General features: G+C 53.0%; 2 non-coding genes across 2 annotated transcripts; both read left to right on the top strand.

Annotated features, from left to right (window-relative positions):
- Window positions 1-2,764: 2,764 nt before the first annotated feature.
- TRNAN-GUU (transfer RNA asparagine (anticodon GUU)) lies at window positions 2,765-2,838 on the top strand. Its single transcript has one exon. It is a non-coding gene; the product is annotated as a tRNA-Asn (tRNA).
- A 1,548-nt stretch (window positions 2,839-4,386) lies between these two features.
- Window positions 4,387-4,460, top strand: TRNAN-GUU (transfer RNA asparagine (anticodon GUU)). The gene has a single exon. It is a non-coding gene; the product is annotated as a tRNA-Asn (tRNA).
- Window positions 4,461-16,547: the final 12,087 nt, after the last annotated feature.

The following is a 16,547-nucleotide window of genomic DNA, read 5'->3' as shown; positions in this document are numbered from 1 at the left end:
AGCGCGATCGGCTGTTAACCGAAAGGTTTAAGAATCGAGCTCTCCCGGGAGTGGTGTGTTGCTTTTTTCTTTGCGCTGATAGCTTTGAAGATATGTTCTGATGGTGGTGAGAGTGGAGCACGACTGTCTCCGTGGCGCAATTGGCTAGCGTGATTGGCTGTTAACCGAAAGGTTGGAGGTTCGAGCCCTCCCGGGAGTGGTGTGTTGCTTTTTTTCTTTGGGCTGATAGCTTTGAAGATATGTTCTGATGGTGGTGAGAGTGGAGCAGGACTGTCTCCGTGGCGCAATTGGCTAGCGCGATCGGCTGTTAACCGAAAGGTTGGAGGTTCGAGCCCACCCGGTGGTGGTGCGGCGCTTTTTTTCTTTGGGCTGATAGCTTTGAAGATATGTTCTGATGGTCGTGAGAGTGGAGCAGGACTGTCTCCGTGGCGAAATTGGCTAGCGCGATCGGCTGTTAACCGAAAGCTTGGAGTTTAGAGCCCACCTGGTGGTGGTGCGGCGCTTTTTTTTCTTTGGGCTGATAGCTTTGAAGATATGTTCTGATGGTGGTGAGAATGGAGAAGGATTGTCTCCGTGGCGCAATTAGCTAGCGCTATCGGCTGTTAACCGAAAGGTTGGAGTTTCGAGCCCACCCAGGGACGGTGTTCCGCTTTTTTTCTTTGCGCTGATAGCTTTGAAGATATGTTCTGATGGTGGTGAGAGTGGAGCACGACTGTCTCCGTGGCGCAATTGGCTAGCGCGTTCGGCTGTTAACCGAAAGGTTGGAGGTTTGAGTCCATCAGGGGACGGTGTGTCGCTTTTTTTTTCGCTGATAGCTTTGAAAATATGTTGTGATGGTGGTGAGAGTGGAGAACGACTGTCTCCGTGGCGCAGTTGGCTAGCGCGATCTGCTGTTGACCGAAAGTTTGGAGGTTCGAGCCCACCCTGTGGTGGTGTGGCGCTTTTTTGGGCTGATAGCTCTGAAGAAATGTTCTGATGGTGGTGAGAGTGGAGCACGACTGTCTCCGTGGCGCAATTGGCTAGCGCGATCGGCTGTTAACCGAAAAGTTGGAGGTTCGAGCCAACACGGTGGTGGTGCGGCGCTTTTTTTTTCTTTGGACTGATAGCTTTTAAGATATCCTCTCATGGTGGTGAGAGTATAGCAGGACTGTCTCCGTGGCGCAATTTGCTAACGCGATCGGCTGTTAACCGAAAGGTTGAAGGTTCGAGCCCTCCCGGGAGTGGTGTGTTGCTTTTTCACTTGCGCTGATAGCTTTGAAGATGTGTTCTGATGGTGGTGGGAGTGGAGCACGACTGTCTCCATGGCGCAATTGGCTAGCGCGATCGGCTGTTAACCAAAAGGTTGGAGGTTCGAGCACTCCCGGGGACGGTGTGTCGCTTTTTTTTCTTTGAGCTGATAGCTTTGGAGAAATGTTCTGACAGTGGTGAGAGGGGAGCACGACTGTCTCCGTGGCGCAATTGGCTAGCGCGATTGGCTGTTAACCGAAAGGTGGGAGGTTTGAGTCCACCCGGGGACGGTGTGTCGCTTTTTTTTCTTTTCGCTGATAGCTTTGAAGATATGTTCTGATGGTGGTGAGAGTGGAGCACGACTGTCTCAGTGGCGCAATTAGCTAGCGCGATCGGCTGTTAATCGAAAGGTTGGAGCTTCGAGCCCACCCGGTGGTGGTGCGGCGCTTTTTTTTCTTTGCGCTGATAGCTTTGAAGATATGTCTTGATGGTGGTGAGAGTGGAGCACGACTGTCTCCGTGGCGCATTTGGCTAGCGCGAAAGGCTGTTAACCGAAAGCTTGGAGTTTCGAGCCCACCCGGTAATGGTGCGGCGCTTTTTTTTCTTTGGGCTGATAGCTCTGAAGAAATGTTCTGACGGGGGTGAGAGTGGAGCACGACTGTCTCCGTGGCGCAATTGGCTGGCGCGATCGGCTGTTAACCGAAAGGTTGGAGGTTCGAGCTCACCCGGTGGTGGTGCGGTGCTTTTTTTTCTTTGGTCTGTTAGCTTTAAAGATATGTTCTGATGGTGGTGAGAGTGGAGCAGGACTGTCTCCGTGGCGCAAATGGCTAGCGCGATCGGCTGTTAACCGAAAGGTTGGATGTTCGAGCCCACGCGGTGGTGGTGCGGCGCTTTTTTTTCTTTGAGCTGATAGCTTTGAAGATATGTTCTGATGGTGGTGAGAGTGGAGCACGACTGTCTCCGTGGCGCAATTGGCTAGCGCGTTCGGCTGTTAACCGAAAGGTTGGAGGTTTGAGTCCATCAGGGGACGGTGTGTCGCTTTTTTTTCGCTGATAGCTTTGAAGATATGTTCTGATGGTGGTGACAGTGGAGAACGACTGTCTCCGTGGCGCAGTTGGCTAGCGCGATCTGCTGTTGACCGAAAGTTTGGAGGTTCGAGCCCACCCTGTGGTGGTGTGGCGCTTTTTTTGGGCTGATAGCTCTGAAGAAATGTTCTGATGGTGGTGAGAGTGGAGCACGACTGTCTCCGTGGCGCAATTGGCTAGCGCGATCGGCTGTTAACCGAAAAGTTGGAGGTTCGAGCCAACACGGTGGTGGTGCGGCGCTTTTTTTTTCTTTGGACTGATAGCTTTTAAGATATCCTTTCATGGTGGTGAGAGTATAGCAGGACTGTCTCCGTGGCGCAATTTGCTAACGCGATCGGCTGTTAACCGAAAGGTTGAAGGTTCGAGCCCTCCCGGGAGTGGTGTGTTGCTTTTTCACTTGCGCTGATAGCTTTGAAGATGTGTTCTGATGGTGGTGGGAGTGGAGCACGACTGTCTCCGTGGCGCAATTGGCTAGCGCGATTGGCTGTTAACCAAAAGGTTGGAGGTTCGAGCACTCCCGGGGACGGTGTGTCGCTTTTTTTTCTTTGAGCTGATAGCTTTGGAGAAATGTTCTGACAGTGGTGAGAGGGGAGCACGACTGTCTCCGTGGCGCAATTGGCTAGCGCGATTGGCTGTTAACCGAAAGGTGGGAGGTTTGAGTCCACCCGGGGACGGTGTGTCGCTTTTTTTTCTTTTCGCTGATAGCTTTGAAGATATGTTCTGACGGGGGTGAGAGTGGAGCACGACTGTCTCCGTGGCGCAATTGGCTGGCGCGATCGGCTGTTAACCGAAAGGTTGGAGGTTCGAGCTCACACGGTGGTGGTGCGGTGCTTTTTTTTCTTTGGTCTGATAGCTTTAAAGATATGTTCTGATGGTGGTGAGAGTGGAGCAGGACTGTCTCCGTGGCGCAAATGGCTAGCGCGATCGGCTGTTAACCGAAAGGTTGGATGTTCGAGCCCACGCGGTGGTGGTGCGGCGCTTTTTTTTCTTTGAGCTGATAGCTTTCAAGATATGTTCTGATGGTGGTGAGAGTGGAGCAGGACTGTCTCCGTTGCACAATTGGCTAGCGCGATCGGCTGTTAACCGAAAGGTTGCAGGATCGAGCCCACCCGGTGGTGGTGCGGCGCTTTTTTTTTTCTTTGGGCTGATAGCTTTGAAGATATGTTCTGATGGTGCTGAGAGTGGAGCGGGACTGTCTCTGTGGCGGAATCGGCTAGCGCGATCGGCTGTTAACCGAAAGGTTGGAGGTTCGAGCTCTCCCGGGAGTGGTGTGTTGCTTTTTTCTTTGTGCTGATAGCTTTGAACATATGTTCTGATGGTGGTGAGAGTGGAGCGGGACTGTCTCCTTGGCGCAATTGGCTAGCGCGATCGGCTGCTAACCGAAAGGTTGGAGGTTCGAGCCCACCCGGTGGTGGTGCGGCGCTTTTTTTTTCTTTCGGCTGATAGCTTTGAAGATATGTTCTGATGGTGGTGAGAGTGGAGCAGGACTGTCTCCGTGGCGCATTTGGCTAGCGCGATCGGCTGCTAACGGAAAGTTTGGAGGTTCGAGCCCTCTCGGGAGTGGTGTGTTGCTTTTTTCTTTGCGCTGATAGCTTCGGAGATATGTTCTGATGGTGGTGAGAGTGGAGCACGACTGTCTCCGTGGCGCAATTGGCTAGCGCGATCGGCTGGTAACCGAAAGGTTCGAGGTTCAAGCCCTCCCGGGAGTGGTGTGTTGCTTTTTCTTTGCGCTAATAGCTTTGAAGATATGTTCTGTTGGTGGTGAGAGTGGAGCACGACTCTTTCCATGGCGCAGTTGGCTTGCACGATCGGCTGTTAACCAAAAGGTTGGAGGTTCGAGCCCTCCCGGGAGTGGTGTGTTGCTTTTTTTTCTTTGGGCTGATAGCTTTGAAGATATGCTCTGAGTGTGGTGAGAGTATAGCAGGACTGTCTCCGTGGCGCAATTTGCTAGCGCGATCGGCTGTTAACCGAAAGGTTGGAGCTTCGAGCCCTCCCGGGAGTGGTGTGTTGCGTTTTCACTTGCGCTGATAGCTTTGAAGATGTTTTCTGATGGTGGTGAGATTGGAGCACGACTGTCTCCGTGGCGCAATCGGCTAGCGCGATCGGCTGTTAACCGAAAGGTTGGAGGTTCGAGCGCTCCCGGGGACGGTGTGTCGCTTTTTTTCTTTGGGCTGATTGCTTTGGAGAAATGTTCTGACAGTGGTGAGAGTGCAGCACGACTGTCTCCGTGGCGATTTCGGCTAGCGCGATCGGCTGTTAATCGAAAGGTTGGAGGTTCGAGCCCACCCGGTGGTGGTGCGGCGCTTTTTTTTCTTTGCGCTGATAGCTTTGGAGAAATGTTCTGACGGTGGTGAGATTGGAGCACGACGGTCTCCGTGGCGCAATTGGCTAGCGCGAAAGGCTGTTAACCGAAAACTTGGAGTTTCGAGCCCACCCGGTGGTGGTGCGGCGCTTGTTTTCTTGGGGCTGATAGCTCTGAAGAAATGTTCTGACGGGGGTGAGAGTGGAGCACGACTGTCTCCATGGCGCAATTGGCTGGCGCGATAGGCTGTTAACCGAAAGGTTGGAGGTTCGAGCTCACCCGGTGGTGGTGCGGTGCTTTTTTTACTTTCGACCGATAGCTTTAAAGATATGTTCTGATGGTGGTGAGAGTGAGCAGGACTGCCTCCGTGGCGCAATTGGCTAGCGCGATCGGCTGTTAACGGAAAATTGGAGGTTCGAGCCCTCTCGGGAGTGGTGTGTTGCTTTTTTCTTTGCGCTAATAGCTTTGAAAATATGTTCTGATGGTGGTGAAAGTGGAGCACGACTGTCTCCGTGGCGCAATTGGCTAGCGCGATCGGCTGCTAACCGAAAGGTTGGAGAATCGAGCTCTCCCGGGAGTGGTGTGTTGCTTTTTTCTTTGCGCTGATAGCTTTGAAGATATGTTCTGATGGTGGTGAGAGTGGAGCATGACTGTCTCCGTGGCGCAATTGGCTAGCGTGATTGGCTGTTAACCGAAAGTTTGGAGGTTCGAGCCCTCCCGGGAGTGGTGTGTTGCTTTTTTTCTTTGGGCTGATAGCTTTGAAGATATGTTCTGATGGTGGTGAGAGTGGAGCAGGACTGTCTCCGTGGCGCAATTGGCTAGCGCGATCGGCTGTTAACCGAAAGGTTGGAGGTTCGAGCCCACCCGGTAGTGGTGGGGCAATTTTTTTTAGGCTGATAGCTTTGAAGATATGTTCTGATGGTCGGAGAGTGGAGCAGGACTGTCTCCGTGGCGCAATTGGCTAGCGCGATCGGCTGTTAACCGAAAGCTTGGAGTTTAGAGCCCACCTGGTGGTGGTGCGGCGCTTTTTTTTTCTTTGGGCTGATAGCTTTGAAGATATGTTCTGATGGTGGTGAGAGTGGAGAAGGATTGTCTCCGTGGCGCAATTAGCTAGCGCTATCGGCTGTTAACCGAAAGGTTGGAGTTTCGAGCCCACCCGGGGACGGTGTGTCGCTTTTTTTCTTTGCGCTGATAGCTTTGAAGATATGTTCTGATGGTGGTGAGAGTGGAGCACGACTGTCTCCTTGGCGCAATTGGCTAGCGCGTTCGGCTGTTAACCGAAAGGTTCGAGGTTTGAGTCCATCCGGGGACGGTGTGTCGCTTTTTTTTTCGCTGATAGCTTTGAAGATATGTTCTGGTGGTGGTGAGAGTGGAGAACGACTGTCTCCGTGGCGCAGTTGGCTAGCGCGATCTGCTGTTGACCGAAAGTTTGGAGGTTCGAGCCCACCCTGTGGTGGTGTGGCGCTTTTTTTGGGCTGATAGCTCTGAAGAAATGTTCTGATGGTGGTGAGAGTGGAGCACGACTGTCTCCGTGGCGCAATTGGCTAGCGCGATCGGCTGTTAACCGAAAAGTTGGAGGTTCGAGCCAACACGGTGGTGGTGCGGCGCTTTTTTTTTCTTTGGACTGATAGCTTTTAGGATATCCTCTCATGGTGGTGAGAGTATAGCAGGACTGTCTCCGTGGCGCAATTTGCTAGCGCGATCGGCTGTTAACCGAAAGGTTGGAGGTTCGAGCCCTCCCGGGAGTGGTGTGTTGCTTTTTCACTTGCGCTGATAGCTTTGAAGATGTGTTCTGATGGTGGTGAGAGTGGAACACGACTGTCTCCGTGGCGCAATTGGCTAGCGCGATCGGCTGTTAACCAAAAGGTTGGAGGTTCGAGCACTCCCGGGGACGGTGTGTCGCTTTTTTTTCTTTGAGCTTATAGCTTTGGAGAAATGTTCTGACAGTGGTGAGAGGGGAGCACGACTGTCTCCGTGGCGCAATTGGCTAGAGCGATTGGCTGTTAACCGAAAGGTGGGAGGTTTGAGTCCACCCGGGGACGGTGTGTCGCTTTTTTTTTCTTTTCGCTGATAGCTTTGAAGATATGTTCTGATGGTGGTGAGAGTGGAGCACGACTGTCTCAGTGGCGCAATTAGCTAGCGCGATCGGCTGTTAATCGAAAGGTTGGAGCTTCGAGCCCACCCGGTGGTGGTGCGGCGCTTTTTTTTCTTTGCGCTGATAGCTTTGAAGATATGTCCTGATGGTGGTGAGAGTGGAGCACGACTGTCTCCGTGTCGCATTTGGCTAGCGCGAAAAGCTGTTAACCGAAAGCTTGGAGTTTCGAGCCCACCCGGTGGTGGTGCGGCGCTTTTTTTTTCTTTGGGCTGATAGCTCTGAAGAAATGTTCTGACGGGGGTGAGAGTGGAGCACGACTGTCTCCGTGGCGCAATTGGCTGGCGCGATCGGCTGTTAACCGAAAGGTTGGAGGTTCGAGCTCACCCGGTGGTGGTGTGGTGCTTTTTTTTCTTTGGTCTGATAGCTTTAAAGATATGTTCTGATGGTGGTGAGAGTGGAGCAGGACTGTCTCCGTGGCGCAAATGGCTAGCGCGATCGGCTGTTAACCGAAAGGTTGGATGTTCGAGCCCACGCGGTGGTGGTGCGGCGCTTTTTTTTCTTTGGGCTGATAGCTTTGAAGATATGTTCTGATGGTGCTGAGAGTGGAGCGGGACTCTCTCTGTGGCGGAATCGGCTAGCGCGATCGGCTGTTAACCGAAAGGTTGGAGGTTCGAGCTCTCCCGGGAGTGGGTTGTTGCTTTTTTCTTTGTGCTGATAACTTTGAACATATGTTCTGATGGTGGTGAGAGTGGAGCGGGACTGTCTCCGTGGCGTAATTGGCTAGCGCGATCGGCTGCTAACCGAAAGGTTGGAGGTTCGAGCCCACCCGGTGGTGGTGCGGCGCTTTTTTTTTCTTTCGGCTGATAGCTTTGAAGATATGTTCTGATGGTGGTGAGAGTGGAGCAGGACTGTCTCCGTGGCGCATTTGGCTAGCGCGATCGGCTGCTAACGGAAAGGTTGGAGGTTCGAGCCCTCTCGGGAGTGGTGTGTTGCTTTTTTCTTTGCGCTGATAGCTTTGAAGATATGTTCTGATGGTGGTGAGAGTGGAGCACGACTGTCTCCGTGGCGCAATTGGCTAGCGCGATCGGCTGGTAACCGAAAGGTTCGAGGTTCAAGCCCTCCCGGGAGTGGTGTGTTGCTTTTTTCTTTGCGCTAATAGCTTTGAAGATATGTTCTGTTGGTGGTGAGAGTGGAGCACGACTCTCTCCATGGCGCAATTGGCTTGCACGATCGGCTGTTAACCAAAAGGTTGGAGGTTCGAGCCCACCCGGTGGTGGTCCGGCGCTTTTTTTCCTTTGGGCTTATAGCTCTGAAGAAATGTTCTGACGGTGGTGAGAGTGGAGCAGGACTGTCTTCGTGGCGCAATTGGCTAGCGCGATCGGCTGTTAACAGAAAGGTTGGAGCCTCGAGCTCTCCCGGGAGTGGTGTGTTGCTTTTTTCTTTGCGCTGATAGCTTTGAAGATATGTTCTGATGGTGGTGAGAGTGGAGCACGATTGTCTCCGTGGCGCGATTGGCTAGCGCGATCGGCTGTTAACCGAAAGGTTGGAGGTTCGAGCCCTCCCGGGATTGGTGTGTTGCTTTTTCACTTGCGCTGATAGCTTTGAAGGTGTGTTCTGATGGTGATGAGAGTGGAGCACGACTGTCTCCGTGGCGCAATTGGCTAGCGCGATCGGCTGTTGACCGAAAGGTTGGAGAATCGAGCTCTCCCGGGAGTGGTGTGTTGCTTTTTTCTTTGCGCTGATAGCTTTGAAGATATGTTCTGATGGTGGTGAGAGTGAAGCAGGACTGTCTCCGTGGCGCAATTGGCTAGCGCGATCGGCTGTTAACCGAAAGGTTGGAGGTTCGAGCCCACCCGGTGGTGGTGGGGCGCTTTTTTTTCTTTGCGCTGATAGCTTTGAAGATATGTCCTGATGGTGGTGAGAGTGGAGCACGACTGTCTCCGTGTCGCATTTGGCTAGCGCGAAAAGCTGTTAACCGAAAGCTTGGAGTTTCGAGCCCACCCGGTGGTGGTGCGGCGCTTTTTTTTCTTTGGGCTGATAGCTCTGAAGAAATGTTCTGACGGGGGTGAGAGTGGAGCACGACTGTCTCCGTGGCGCAATTGGCTGGCGCGATCGGCTGTTAACCGAAAGGTTGGAGGTTCGAGCTCACCCGGTGGTGGTGCGGTGCTTTTTTTTCTTTGGTCTGATAGCTTTAAAGATATGTTCTGATGGTGGTGAGAGTGGAGCAGGACTGTCTCCGTGGCGCAAATGGCTAGCGCGATCGGCTGTTAACCGAAAGGTTGGATGTTCGAGCCCACGCGGTGGTGGTGCGGCGCTTTTTTTTCTTTGGGCTGATAGCTTTGAAGATATGTTCTGATGGTGCTGAGAGTGGAGCGGGACTGTCTCTGTGGCGCAATTGGCTAGCGCGATCGGCTGCTAACCGAAAGGTTGGAGGTTCGAGCCCACCCGGTGGTGGTGCGGCGCTTTTTTTTTCTTTCGGCTGATAGCTTTGAAGATATGTTCTGATGGTGGTGAGAGTGGAGCAGGACTGTCTCCGTGGCGCATTTGGCTAGCGCGATCGGCTGCTAACGGAAAGGTTGGAGGTTCGAGCCCTCTCGGGAGTGGTGTGTTGCTTTTTTCTTTGCGCTGATAGCTTTGAAGATATGTTCTGATGGTGGTGAGAGTGGAGCACGACTGTCTCCGTGGCGCAATTGGCTAGCGCGATCGGCTGCTAACCGAAAGGTTGGAGGTTCGAGCCCACCCGGTGGTGGTGCGGCGCTTTTTTTTTCTTTCGGCTGATAGCTTTGAAGATATGTTCTGATGGTGGTGAGAGTGGAGCAGGACTGTCTCCGTGGCGCATTTGGCTAGCGCGATCGGCTGCTAACGGAAAGGTTGGAGGTTCGAGCCCTCTCGGGAGTGGTGTGTTGCTTTTTTCTTTGCGCTGATAGCTTTGAAGATATGTTCTGATGGTGGTGAGAGTGGAGCACGACTGTCTCCGTGGCGCAATTGGCTAGCGCGATCGGCTGGTAACCGAAAGGTTCGAGGTTCAAGCCCTCCCGGGAGTGGTGTGTTGCTTTTTTCTTTGCGCTAATAGCTTTGAAGATATGTTCTGTTGGTGGTGAGAGTGGAGCACGACTCTCTCCATGGCGCAATTGGCTTGCACGATCGGCTGTTAACCAAAAGGTTGGAGGTTCGAGCCCACCCGGTGGTGGTCCGGCGCTTTTTTTCCTTTGGGCTTATAGCTCTGAAGAAATGTTCTGACGGTGGTGAGAGTGGAGCAGGACTGTCTTCGTGGCGCAATTGGCTAGCGCGATCGGCTGTTAACAGAAAGGTTGGAGCCTCGAGCTCTCCCGGGAGTGGTGTGTTGCTTTTTTCTTTGCGCTGATAGCTTTGAAGATATGTTCTGATGGTGGTGAGAGTGGAGCACGATTGTCTCCGTGGCGCGATTGGCTAGCGCGATCGGCTGTTAACCGAAAGGTTGGAGGTTCGAGCCCTCCCGGGATTGGTGTGTTGCTTTTTCACTTGCGCTGATAGCTTTGAAGGTGTGTTCTGATGGTGATGAGAGTGGAGCACGACTGTCTCCGTGGCGCAATTGGCTAGAGCGATTGGCTGTTAACCGAAAGGTGGGAGGTTTGAGTCCACCCGGGGACGGTGTGTCGCTTTTTTTTTCTTTTCGCTGATAGCTTTGAAGATATGTTCTGATGGTGGTGAGAGTGGAGCACGACTGTCTCAGTGGCGCAATTAGCTAGCGCGATCGGCTGTTAATCGAAAGGTTGGAGCTTCGAGCCCACCCGGTGGTGGTGCGGCGCTTTTTTTTCTTTGCGCTGATAGCTTTGAAGATATGTCCTGATGGTGGTGAGAGTGGAGCACGACTGTCTCCGTGTCGCATTTGGCTAGCGCGAAAAGCTGTTAACCGAAAGCTTGGAGTTTCGAGCCCACCCGGTGGTGGTGCGGCACTTTTTTTTTCTTTGGGATGATAGCTCTGAAGAAATGTTCTGACGGGGGTGAGAGTGGAGCACGACTGTCTCCGTGGCGCAATTGGCTGGCGCGATCGGCTGTTAACCGAAAGGTTGGAGGTTCGAGCTCACCCGGTGGTGGTGCGGTGCTTTTTTTTCTTTGGTCTGATAGCTTTAAAGATATGTTCTGATGGTGGTGAGAGTGGAGCAGGACTGTCTCCGTGGCGCAAATGGCTAGCGTGATCGGCTGTTAACCGAAAGGTTGGATGTTCGAGCCCACGCGGTGGTGGTGCGGCGCTTTTTTTTCTTTGGGCTGATAGCTTTGAAGATATGTTCTGATGGTGCTGAGAGTGGAGCGGGACTGTCTCTGTGGCGGAATCGGCTAGCGCGATCGGCTGTTAACCGAAAGGTTGGAGGTTCGAGCTCTCCCGGGAGTGGGTTGTTGCTTTTTTCTTTGTGCTGATAGCTTTGAACATATGTTCTGATGGTGGTGAGAGTGGAGCGGGACTGTCTCCGTGGCGCAATTGGCTAGCGCGATCGGCTGCTAACCGAAAGGTTGGAGGTTCGAGCCCACCCGGTGGTGGTGCGGCGCTTTTTTTTTCTTTCGGCTGATAGCTTTGAAGATATGTTCTGATGGTGGTGAGAGTGGAGCAGGACTGTCTCCGTGGCGCATTTGGCTAGCGCGATCGGCTGCTAACGGAAAGGTTGGAGGTTCGAGCCCTCTCGGGAGTGGTGTGTTGCTTTTTTCTTTGCGCTGATAGCTTTGAAGATATGTTCTGATGGTGGTGAGAGTGGAGCACGACTGTCTCCGTGGCGCAATTGGCTAGCGCGATCGGCTGGTAACCGAAAGGTTCGAGGTTCAAGCCCTCCCGGGAGTGGTGTGTTGCTTTTTTCTTTGCGCTAATAGCTTTGAAGATATGTTCTGTTGGTGGTGAGAGTGGAGCACGACTCTCTCCATGGCGCAATTGGCTTGCACGATCGGCTGTTAACCAAAAGGTTGGAGGTTCGAGCCCACCCGGTGGTGGTCCGGCGCTTTTTTTCCTTTGGGCTTATAGCTCTGAAGAAATGTTCTGACGGTGGTGAGAGTGGAGCAGGACTGTCTTCGTGGCGCAATTGGCTAGCGCGATCGGCTGTTAACAGAAAGGTTGGAGCCTCGAGCTCTCCCGGGAGTGGTGTGTTGCTTTTTTCTTTGCGCTGATAGCTTTGAAGATATGTTCTGATGGTGGTGAGAGTGGAGCACGATTGTCTCCGTGGCGCGATTGGCTAGCGCGATCGGCTGTTAACCGAAAGGTTGGAGGTTCGAGCCCTCCCGGGATTGGTGTGTTGCTTTTTCACTTGCGCTGATAGCTTTGAAGGTGTGTTCTGATGGTGATGAGAGTGGAGCACGACTGTCTCCGTGGCGCAATTGGCTAGCGCGATCGGCTGTTGACCGAAAGGTTGGAGAATCGAGCTCTCCCGGGAGTGGAGTGTTGCTTTTTTCTTTGCGCTGATAGCTTTGAAGATATGTTCTGATGGTGGTGAGAGTGAAGCAGGACTGTCTCCGTGGCGCAATTGGCTAGCGTGATTGGCTGTTAACCGAAAGGTTGGAGGTTCGAGCCCACCCGGTGGTGGTGGGGCGCTTTTTTTTTGGGCTGATAGCTTTGAAGATATGTTCTGATGGTCGGAGAGTGGAGCAGGACTGTCTTCGTGGCGCAATTGGCTAGCGCGATCGGCTGTTAACCGAAAGCTTGGAGTTTAGAGGCCACCTGGTGGTGGTGCGGCGCTTTTTTTTTCTTTGGGCTGATAGCTTTGAAGATATGTTCTGATGGTGGTGAGAGTGGAGAAGGATTGTCTCCGTGGCGCAATTAGCTAGCGCTATCGGCTGTTAACCGAAAGGTTGGAGTTTCGAGCCCACCCTGGGACGGTGTGTCGCTTTTTTTCTTTGCGCTGATAGCTTTGAAGATATGTTCTGATGGTGGTGAGAGTGGAGCACGACTGTCTCCGTGGCGCAATTGGCTAGCGCGTTCGGCTGTTAACCGAAAGGTTCGAGGTTTGAGTCCATCCGGGGACGGTGTGTCGCTTTTTTTTTCGCTGATAGCTTTGAAGATATGTTCTGATGGTGGTGAGAGTGGAGAACGACTGTCTCCGTGGCGCAGTTGGCTAGCGCGATCTGCTGTTGACCGAAAGTTTGGAGGTTCGAGCCCACCCTGTGGTAGTGTGGCGCTTTTTTTGGGCTGATAGCTCTGAAGAAATGTTCTGATGGTGGTGAGAGTGGAGCACGACTGTCTCCGTGGAGCAATTGGCTAGCGCGATCGGCTGTTAACCGAAAAGTTGGAGGTTCGAGCCAACACGGTGGTGGTGCGGCGCTTTTTTTTTTCTTTGGACTGATAGCTTTTAGGATATCCTCTCATGGTGGTGAGAGTATAGCAGGACTGTCTCCGTGGCGCAATTTGCTAGCGCGATCGGCTGTTAACCGAAAGGTTGGAGGTTCGAGCCCTCCCGGGAGTGGTGTGTTGCTTTTTCACTTGCGCTGATAGCTTTGAAGATGTGTTGTGATGGTGGTGAGAGTGGAGCACGACTGTCTCCGTGGCGCAATTGGCTAGCGCGATCGGCTGTTAACCAAAAGGTTGGAGGTTCGAGCACTCCCGGGGACGGTGTGTCGCTTTTTTTTCTTTGAGCTTATAGCTTTGGAGAAATGTTCTGACAGTGGTGAGAGGGGAGCACGACTGTCTCCGTGGCGCAATTGGCTAGCGCGATTGGCTGTTAACCGAAAGGTGGGAGGTTTGAGTCCACCCGGGGACGGTGTGTCGCTTTTTTTTTCTTTTCGCTGATAGCTTTGAAGATATGTTCTGATGGTGGTGAGAGTGGAGCACGACTGTCTCAGTGGCGCAATTAGCTAGCGCGATCGGCTGTTAATCGAAAGGTTCGAGCTTCGAGCCCACCCGGTGGTGGTGCGGCGCTTTTTTTTCTTTGCGCTGATAGCTTTGAAGATATGTCCTGATGGTGGTGAGAGTGGAGCACGACTGTCTCCGTGGCGCATTTGGCTAGCGCGAAAAGCTGTTAACCGAAAGCTTGGAGTTTCGAGCCCACCCGGTGGTGGTGCGGCGCTTTTTTTTTCTTTGGGCTGATAGCTCTGAAGAAATGTTCTGACGGGGGTGAGAGTGGAGCACGACTGTCTCCGTGGCGCAATCGGCTGGCGCGATCGGCTGTTAACCGAAAGGTTGGAGGTTCGAGCTCACCCGGTGGTGGTGCGGTGCTTTTTTTCTTTGGTCTGATAGCTTTAAAGATATGTTCTGATGGTGGTGAGAGTGGAGCAGGACTGTCTACGTGGCGCAAATGGCTAGCGCGATCGGCTGTTAACCGAAACGTTGGATGTTCGAGCCCACGCGGTGGTGGTGCGGCGCTTTTTTTTCTTTGGGCTGATAGCTTTGAAGATATGTTCTGATGGTGCTGAGAGTGGAGCGGGACTGTCTCTGTGGCGGAATCGGCTAGCGCGATCGGCTGTTAACCGAAAGGTTGGAGGTTCGAGCTCTCCCGGGAGTGGGTTGTTGCGTTTTTCTTTGTGCTGATAGCTTTGAACATATGTTCTGATGGTGGTGAGAGTGGAGCGGGACTGTCTCCGTGGCGCAATTGGCTAGCGCGATCGGCTGCTAACCGAAAGGTTGGAGGTTCGAGCCCACCCGGTGGTGGTGCGGCGCTTTTTTTTCTTTCGGCTGATAGCTTTGAAGATATGTTCTGATGGTGGTGAGAGTGGAGCAGGACTGTCTCCGTGGCGCATTTGGCTAGCGCGATCGGCTGCTAACGGAAAGGTTGGAGGTTCGAGCCCTCTCGGGAGTGGTGTGTTGCTTTTTTCTTTGCGCTGATAGCTTTGAAGATATGTTCTGATGGTGGTGAGAGTGGAGCACGACTGTCTCCGTGGCGCAATTGGATAGCGCGATCGGCTGGTAATCGAAAGGTTCGAGGTTCAAGCCCTCCCGGGAGTGGTGTGTTGCTTTTTTCTTTGCGCTAATAGCTTTGAAGATACGTTCTGTTGGTGGTGAGAGTGGAGCACGACTCTCTACATGGCGCAATTGGCTTGCACGATCGGCTGTTAACCAAAAGGTTGGAGGTTCGAGCCCACCCGGTGGTGGTCCGGCGCTTTTTTTCCTTTGGGCTTATAGCTCTGAAGAAATGTTCTGACGGTGGTGAGAGTGGAGCAGGACTGTCTTCGTGGCGCAATTGGCTAGCGCGATCGGCTGTTAACAGAGAGGTTGGAGCCTCGAGCTCTCCCGGGAGTGGTGTGTTGCTTTTTTCTTTGCGCTGATAGCTTTGAAGATAGGTTCTGATGGTGGTGAGAGTGGAGCACGATTGTCTCCGTGGCGCGATTGGCTAGCGCGATCGGCTGTTAACCGAAAGGTTGGAGGTTCGAGCCCTCCCGGGATTGGTGTGTTGCTTTTTCACTTGCGCTGATAGCTTTGAAGGTGTGTTCTGATGGTGATGAGAGTGGAGCACGACTGTCTCCGTGGTGCAATCGGCTAGCACGTTCGGCTGTTAATCGAAAGTTTGGAGGTTCGAGCCCACCCGGTGGTGGTGCGGCGCTTTTTTTTGTTGGGCTTATAGCTTTGAATATATGTTCTGATGGTGATGAGAATGAAGCAGGACTGTCTCCGTGGCGCAATTGGCTAGCGCGATCGGCCGTTAACCGAAAGGTTGGAGGTTCGAGCGCTCCCGGGGACGGTGTGTCGCTTTTTTTTTCTTTGCGCTGATAGCTTTGGAGAAATGTTCTGACAGTGGTGAGAGTGGAGCACGACTGTCTCCGTGGCGATTTTGGCTAGCGCGATGGGCTGTTAACCGAAAAGTTGGAGGTTCGAGCCCACCCGGTGGTGCTGCGGCGCTTTTTTGCACTGATAGCTTTGAAGTTATGTTCTGATGGTGGTGAGAGTGGAGCACGACTGTCTCCGTGGCTCAATTAGCTAGCGCGATCGGCTGTTAAATGAAAGGTTGGAGGTTCTAGCCCACCCGTTGGTGGTGCCGCGCTTTTTTTTCTTTGCGCTGATAGCTTTGGAGAAATGTTCTGACGGTGGTAAGATTGGAGCACGACTGTCTCCGTGGTGCAATTGGCTAGCACGTTCGGCTGTTAACCGAAAAATTGGAGTTTCGAGCCCTCCCGGGAGTGGTGTGTCGCTTTTTTCTTTGCGCTGATAGCTTTGAAGATATGTTCTGATGGTGGTGAGAGTGGAGCACGACTGTATCCGTGGCGCAATCTACTAGCGCGATCGGCTGTTAACCGAAAGGTTGGAGGTTCGAGCCCACCCGGTTGTGGTGCGGCGCTTTTTTTCCTTTGGGCTGATAGCTCTGAAGAAATGTTCTGACGGTGGTGAGAGTGGAGCACGACTGTCTCCGTGGCACAATTGGCTAGCGCGATCGGCTGGTAACTGAAAGGTTCGAGGTTCGAGCCCTCCCGGGAGTGGTGTGTTGCTTTTTTTTCTTTGGGCTGATAGCTTTGAAGATATGTTCTGATGGAGGTGAGAGTGGAGCAGGACTGTCTCCGGCGCGCAATTGGCTAGTGCGATCGGCTGTTACCCGAAAGGTTGGAGGTTCGAGCACTCCCGGGAACGGTGTGTCGCTTTTTTTTCTTTGCGCTGATAGCTTTGGAGAAATCTTGTGACAGTGGTGAGAGTGGAGCACGACTGTCTCCGTGGCGATTTTGGCTAGCGCGATGGGCTGTTAACCGAAAGGTTGGAGGTTCGAGCCCACCCGGTGGTGGTGCGGCGCTTTTTTTCCTTTGGGCTGATAGCTCTGAAGAAATGTTCTGACGGTGGTGAGAGTTGAGCACGACTGTCTCCGTGGCACTATTGGCTAGCGCGATCGGCTGTTAACTAAAAGGTTCGAGGTTCGAGCCCTCCCGGTAGTGGTGTGTTGCTTTTTTTTCTTGGGCTGATAGC

This window comes from Rhipicephalus microplus, unplaced genomic scaffold (genome assembly GCF_043290135.1).
Source record: "Rhipicephalus microplus isolate Deutch F79 unplaced genomic scaffold, USDA_Rmic scaffold_13, whole genome shotgun sequence".
NCBI classification, from domain to species: domain Eukaryota; kingdom Metazoa; phylum Arthropoda; class Arachnida; order Ixodida; family Ixodidae; genus Rhipicephalus; species Rhipicephalus microplus.
The sequence above is the reverse complement of the archived record's forward strand: the minus strand, read 5'-3'. Positions and strand labels throughout refer to the sequence as shown.